A 6,715-nucleotide genomic window follows, 5' to 3' on the forward strand; every position below is an offset into this window, starting at 1 on the left:
GAATTATACCACAACCGAGAAGGAGTTACTAGCAGTAGTATATGCTCTAGATAAATTCCGGTCTTATATTTGGGGTAGTAAAGTCATTATATATTCTGACCATTCCGCTGTCAGGTACCTCATGGACAAAAAGGATGCAAAACCGAGGCTTATCAGATGGGTTTTATTGTTACAGGAATTTGATTTAGAGATCTGGGACAAGAAAGGAAGTGAAAATGTTGTTGCAGATCACTTGTCCCGGATTATTGTGGAAGATGGAAACTTGGACGGGCCCATTAACGAGTCTTTCCCGGATGAGCATATTTTGTCAATTTCTCAAAATCCTTGGTTTTCTCATATTATTAATTTTAAAGTTTCAGGTGACTTACCAGAGAATTAGCCATGAAGAAAGAAGAAACAGTTGATTTCACAGGCCAAACAGTATATTTGGGATGACCCAGACCTGTTCAAGATTTGTGTCGATCAGATGATTAGACGATGCATACCCGACGAGGATGTTAGATCGGTGTTGGAACACGCACATTCGTCTGCATGTGGTGGTCACTTCAGTGGCCAGAAAACCGCTCGAAAAGTTTTAACGAGTGGTTTCTTTTGGCCATCCTTGTTTAAGGATGCTCACGAGTTTGCGACAAGTGGTAAATGGCTATAAACTGAAGCCATATTTGGAGATGAAGGACATACACGAGCTGGATGAGGAATCGTTCACCGGTTTATGAAGATAACTGAGTTCGAAGCATTGTCGAGCTGTAGACTCTAAATTCAGTGCTTACGGGAGGCAACCCGGGGCCTGTAAGTGTCTTTCCAGTTTGTTTTATTTTTATTGAGTCTTGTACTTAGTGTCGTCTCGAGTTTTGTGCAGTAAACGCCAAGTGTGGGGAAGCTCGTTGAAGAGTCGGAAAATAGAGAAGTTTGGTAAGCATTGTTTAAGCACACGTCATTCCAGGTATGTTAAGGTATTTTGAGTTGTGCACAGGTCCAGGGTGATGTCGGGATGCCAAAAAAAAGTTTCATTTTAAAAAAAAAGAAAAAAAAATGTAACCCTACTTGCTCTAACCCATCGTGGTACGCGATGGGATTCTTATTGCATCCATCGCGTATCGCGATGGGATGTAACCCTAATTGCCCACCAATTGGGTGCCGGTACGCGCCCACCCCTATTCAACCCATAGCGTATCGCGATGGGTCTCGGAGCCCCGCATGACCTGATTGTTTATAAACTTCTCGTCTTCTTCTTCTTTCTTTCCTTCTTTCTTCTTCTTCTCTGATCTCTCTCTCCCATCTTCTCCTCTTCTTTCTTTCTTCTTCTCCGCCGAACCCAACAACCCACAGTCACACCCACCACCACCATCTCCACTTGTCTTCCTCGTCCCGCCGTCCACCATCCTCTCACAGTCACCACTCCCCACCACGCCATCATCCCCGTCTCCCTCCTTCACCATACCTACCATCACCACCACTATTGCCCTAACCCTCCATCGCCGTCCACTGTCGCTATCACCACACAACCTGCCACCACCATCCAACCACCACCGACGCTCCACTGCCACCCCACCGACCAAAGACAACCCACGACCACCACTGTCATTATTAATCGATTCACTCTCGTTCGTCGACTTTGAGGTATGTTATTAAAATATTGTTTTTTTATTTCGTTGATGGTCGATTTGCGGGATTATCGGGGTTTATTGGGGTCGTTGTGGCTGTCGGGTTATTATCGGGTCGATGTATGTTTGATTTTCGGGATATTGGGTATGCCGGTTTTGTTGGGTTTATTGGGTGTGTCGAGATGTTGGTTTTTGTTGAATGCGGATTTTATGGCGAAACGGATTGTAAAAGTTCAAAACTTAAAAATCATTATTTTATAAAAGAATTAATGACAGTGACGGATTGATATGAAATGTTTATTTTTGAACTTCACTTATTAATATTCTATTCATAAAAACCCGATTTGTCATATCTTCTTTGTTACCGACAGTTTCGTTGTTTTGTTGCACGTTTTTCGAGACAGTCTGTCAAGTGTTAGTTGCTTATTTTGTCATGTCAGTGTGTCACCTTGTGTGTTAACTAGTAGAGTCAGTTAGTTTGTTTTGTTCGGTTTTATTTATTTTTATTTTTAATATTTTATTAATATTTTCATATTATTTTATTATGTGGGACGACCGCGACCGAAATGCTATACGGTTGTTGCCACATCGCCTGTTGACATATCTAACTTGCTTGATTGATTTTGCAGATATGGCAGATGCACCAGTGTCTTCACAACGCAAGAGACAGAGGACTGACCCTCGTGTCATTCGTTACGATAGCGATGAGGTGCAGATTGTCACTAGCATCGAGCCAGCGGATATTATGGGAGATGGACGTATACCTCATCAGGTTCTCCGATTCTACTTTACATCAGATGAGTATACGAGATTTCAGCGGTTTCGGCAGATGCAGCTACTTCACCACCGTTCGTTTGACTGGACATTGTTGCGCCAGTTGCATATTGACGTCTAGGTACAGACACTATTGACACGTCCGTGGGTAGATGTGCTCGCGTGTGATTCGATTCCATATGTCGAACTCACACGTGAGTTTTACTCGACCTTTGACTTTACGCCCACAGACTTTAGTGAGCCACGCGCGGTATCATTCTCACTGGGATGGCAGCTGTACGAGATGTCCGTCCCAGATTTCGCTGTGGCTACTGGATTTTATACGGCCGAGGAGGTTCAGACGCCCGCCTTTCTACAGAGTGTCCGTGGTTACACGACACATCAGCAGGCGTCCCGTGAGCACTGGCTCACAGAGACCCAGCTCGGCCAGTATTGGGCAGAGATCGCCGACGGGGCCCACTCCAGTGCTGTTGTGGAGTCGTCTATTAGGGACCCCGTCCATCGCTATATTCACAGGATCATTGCATGTACTCTCGTTGGCCGACATTCGGGCCACGAGAAGTGCAACAACTTAGATCTATCGTGCTTATATTCTATCCTTGGCCAGCGACCGGCCAACGTAGCGATGATCCTGCTCACGTCATTCGCTCGGGGTAGCAGACTTCAGGGATCCTCGGCACGCTTACCATTAGGGCCTTATATTACGAGGATCGTCGAGCGACTTGGGGTATTTGAGCGTTATCCGGTCGGATATTTTACGGTCGAACAAGTTATGGGTGTGTTCGGACTACTGGAGGCCCGTCGGGCCGGGATCGTTGAGGAGCATGATCCACTAGCTTTAGTCCCGGTTCGACAGGGTCCACAGGCACCACCACCAGAGGGATCGGAGGCTGCAGTTTCTCTACAGAGAGGTCTTCCGACACGTCAGCAGCGTGGCCCGACTCCACATATCATGCTACCTCAGCAGCAGCATCCACTCCGAGAGGCACCGGCATCTTCCTCACGCCAGCCGCATCAGCCCGTCACATTGGCTATGATATATCAGCGGCAGTCGGAGATCCTGGAGGAGCAGAGGGCACAGCGGGGTCCGGTATGATGAGTATTTTCGTTTGTTGTTTGCTGCTTCACAGGTACCACTCTCACAGTCATTGATCGTTACAGTGGAGCAGCCAGTGGATCCGCAGGACGAGATAGCTGAGGATCCACCAGCACAGTAGCTTTTTGGTTACCCTTTTCACTTTATTTTGTTTTTATTAGTATCATGGTCTGTATTATTTTATATTATATTTTGGGGATTCATGTTTGGGTATCTGGTTGGGCGTTATGTTTATATATCTTTTGATTGCTGCTGTGTTTGATTTATTTGTATATTTTGTTGTAATAGAACTTTGTGGGTGTGGTTCACTATAAACCCTCACAAGACCCCACTCGTCCTCCCGGGCTACCGGGGGGTTTACAGGGCTTGTTGCATACGCTAAATGCAATCGTGATTCATACGAAAGTGAGTTAGGTCTTTTAACGTTTTTAACTAATTTAACAGAATTTATTATGAAACGACTTAATTTGGCTCGGTAATTGTTTTAATAAAATTAACAAATATTCATTTTCATAACTCTTAAAAGAACTATGTCTTACACTTGTGAGAAGCTTGCTTCTACACATCTCGAGATTTTGCAGGTTCGATTGTTAGTTTGGTAATTGAATGAGACGAGAGTATACGAGTGTTTATGAGAGTTCACGAGCCGGCTGGTCCTTCTCCAGTCCCGTTGATATCAGGTGATTTCAGTTTCATAATTTAATTTTATTTTTATTACTTTTAACGTTGAAAGTGTAATTGTATAATTGTTAGTAGAACCGCCACATGTGAGCCCCGAAATTTTAAAATTGCTTAATAGTCAAAAAGTCAATTTCAAACCCGTCTCTCAAATGTTCATTAATCGTTTATCATTTTTAACTTTGAGAACAATGTTAAGTGTTCTTACATTGAGGACAATGAAAACCTCAAGTGTGGGGATGGGGGAAATTTGAAAAATTTTAGCCCGATAGTACCTCGAAGAGTGTTCAGAAACCAAAGTTGTTAACTGTTAATTATTGCCATTAATGCTAAATCATAGGTTTCTGGTCATGGTTGGTTTTTCGGCTTCTCATTAGTCTTACTCACAAATGTTTTTATAACGAGAAGTTGAAAATGGGGTCGTTTAGGTGGGGATAACGAGTCATGGGGACAGGTACACATGTTTATATCGTCAACCCTGTTCCTCCGGTACGTGTGTGAGCTGACCCAAATATATATAATACACATATAATATATAGTACACACATGTCATTTGAGTGCTTTCACTGATGTTCATGGATTACGGGATCGTAGTTGGAAAATGCAAAAGTGATAGAGGCAAATTAGGTTAAGCCTCGTCTGGATGAGCGAGAGTGTGGGTATTGGGGGGTTGGGCCTCATACATTATACATATGAGCGTGGGTAATGTGAGGGGCGGGGGTTTGGGCCCCTTAGAAAACATTTCTTGGACTTATTTTTCGTTTGTTTAACCCCGACATTATGTTACGAGACGATCCAGCTTACTAGGTTTATTTGTAATTGTATTTGTATTTGTTTTTGTTTTTGTATATATTCCATTATTAAGCATCACATTATTATGCTTAAAAAAATTGAGGAATAAGCCAAAAATATGTCTGTTTATATTCAGTTATGTATTCAGTAGTTCATTGAGTTCGTCTATATATAAAAAAATTGTGAAATCAGTATGTATTTAGTTGTTTATTTAGAGATATATGTTCAGTCAGTCAGTTGTATGGTAGTTTCGTTTATTTAGATGTTTTATAATAAGCCGGGTCGAATCGTTTGAGCTACTTAAATTCCTTTCCATACCCTTACACCTGGCCCCGTTACAACCCTTTTAAGACCTCTTGATTTGCATTTGTGTCAAAGCAGCTTTATGTATGAAAACTTGCTTATGAGTGATATTGAGAGCAGAGTGATACCGGCACATATTTTGCTAGTCCATATATTAAACCGAGATGAGAGATGTTATATTACGAGTGGTATGAGCATGTGTGCCTTAACCGGAAACAAAGTACACTTGTCTGGGCGGCTCTATTGTTTTATTATAGCACTTAACCTTATTTGTGGGATGTCAATCTATAAAAAGTGTCAGTCTGGGAAACTGGGTATGACCTTAAACCTTACTAGTATTAATGGCGATAATTTACATACCTATGACGGAGGTCGATGTTTGCTTTAGAGTTTTGCTTGAGGGCAAGCAAAAGATAAGTGTGGGGATGTGATGGTCGGTTAATTTGTATATGTTTTAGTTCGTTTATTGTTTAGTTTTTACTGTTTATTCTAGAACTATCGATACTTCATACGTGTATTATTGGATTTCAGGTCACAGGCGTTAAAGTACTCAGTATGGACCTGTTGTGACACGGAATGAAGACCCGAGATGTCCAGCACGCAAAACGATGAAATAATTGAAGTTTGCTGTAACAGGGTCTCATCGCGATACGCGATGGAATTGCTGAAGGACCCATCGCGTACCGCGATGGGTGGTAATTTAATGTTTGACTTTGGTCAATCGCGATACGCGATTGACCAAGAAGACCCCGTCGCGGTACGCGACGGGTGGTGCACACGGGAAAATTAGGTTATAGTCATATTTTTCATTCTCAAGAACCCTAACTCCGTTTTTACGAACCAAAGGCGATTCCAGCAGCTCCAAGAGGCGATTTCTACCATCATAGCTTGTGCCAAGACCCTCCGCATGATTCATATCACCCGTATCGAAGATTTGATGATGTCTAGGCTCGACTAATCTCCTAGAATCGCACCCAGGATGTATAGTTTGTAACATTTTATAGTTTTTCTCATGTGTTTAAGAACACTTGTGTATTATTATTGATGATTGATATATGATTATTGATGTTTAGTATGTCAGTGTGTTCGGTCGGTTTAGGTTTACGTTGGTCTGAACGATCTGTTACCAGTTGCTAGATAATTAGTCATATAACTGTTTGGTTAGATTGAATACGATAAAACATACAATTGCCCTTAATTGAGTCACACTGGCAAGGACTATTTGATAACCAGTGCCGTGTGTAAAGTAATTGTTGATGTCTAAGGTTTTGTCTGATTGATCAGTTTTCAGTTAATCATTAATAATTAATCTGTTAGGTTGCATGAGATACTGTTGGTTGCTTACTTGAATTCCCGGGTGTGATTTGCTTTGTTAACTTCTTACAACTCGTTTATTTGTTCGTTGCTTAGTTCTCTACATTTACTAAAATTGCTTGTGTGATCAGCACTAAAAATCAGTCACTTCATA

This window comes from Bidens hawaiensis, unplaced genomic scaffold (genome assembly GCF_021521415.1).
Source record: "Bidens hawaiensis isolate Kalapana, Puna unplaced genomic scaffold, B.hawaiensis_p1.1 tig00000369_1, whole genome shotgun sequence".
In the NCBI taxonomy this organism is placed as follows: domain Eukaryota; kingdom Viridiplantae; phylum Streptophyta; class Magnoliopsida; order Asterales; family Asteraceae; genus Bidens; species Bidens hawaiensis.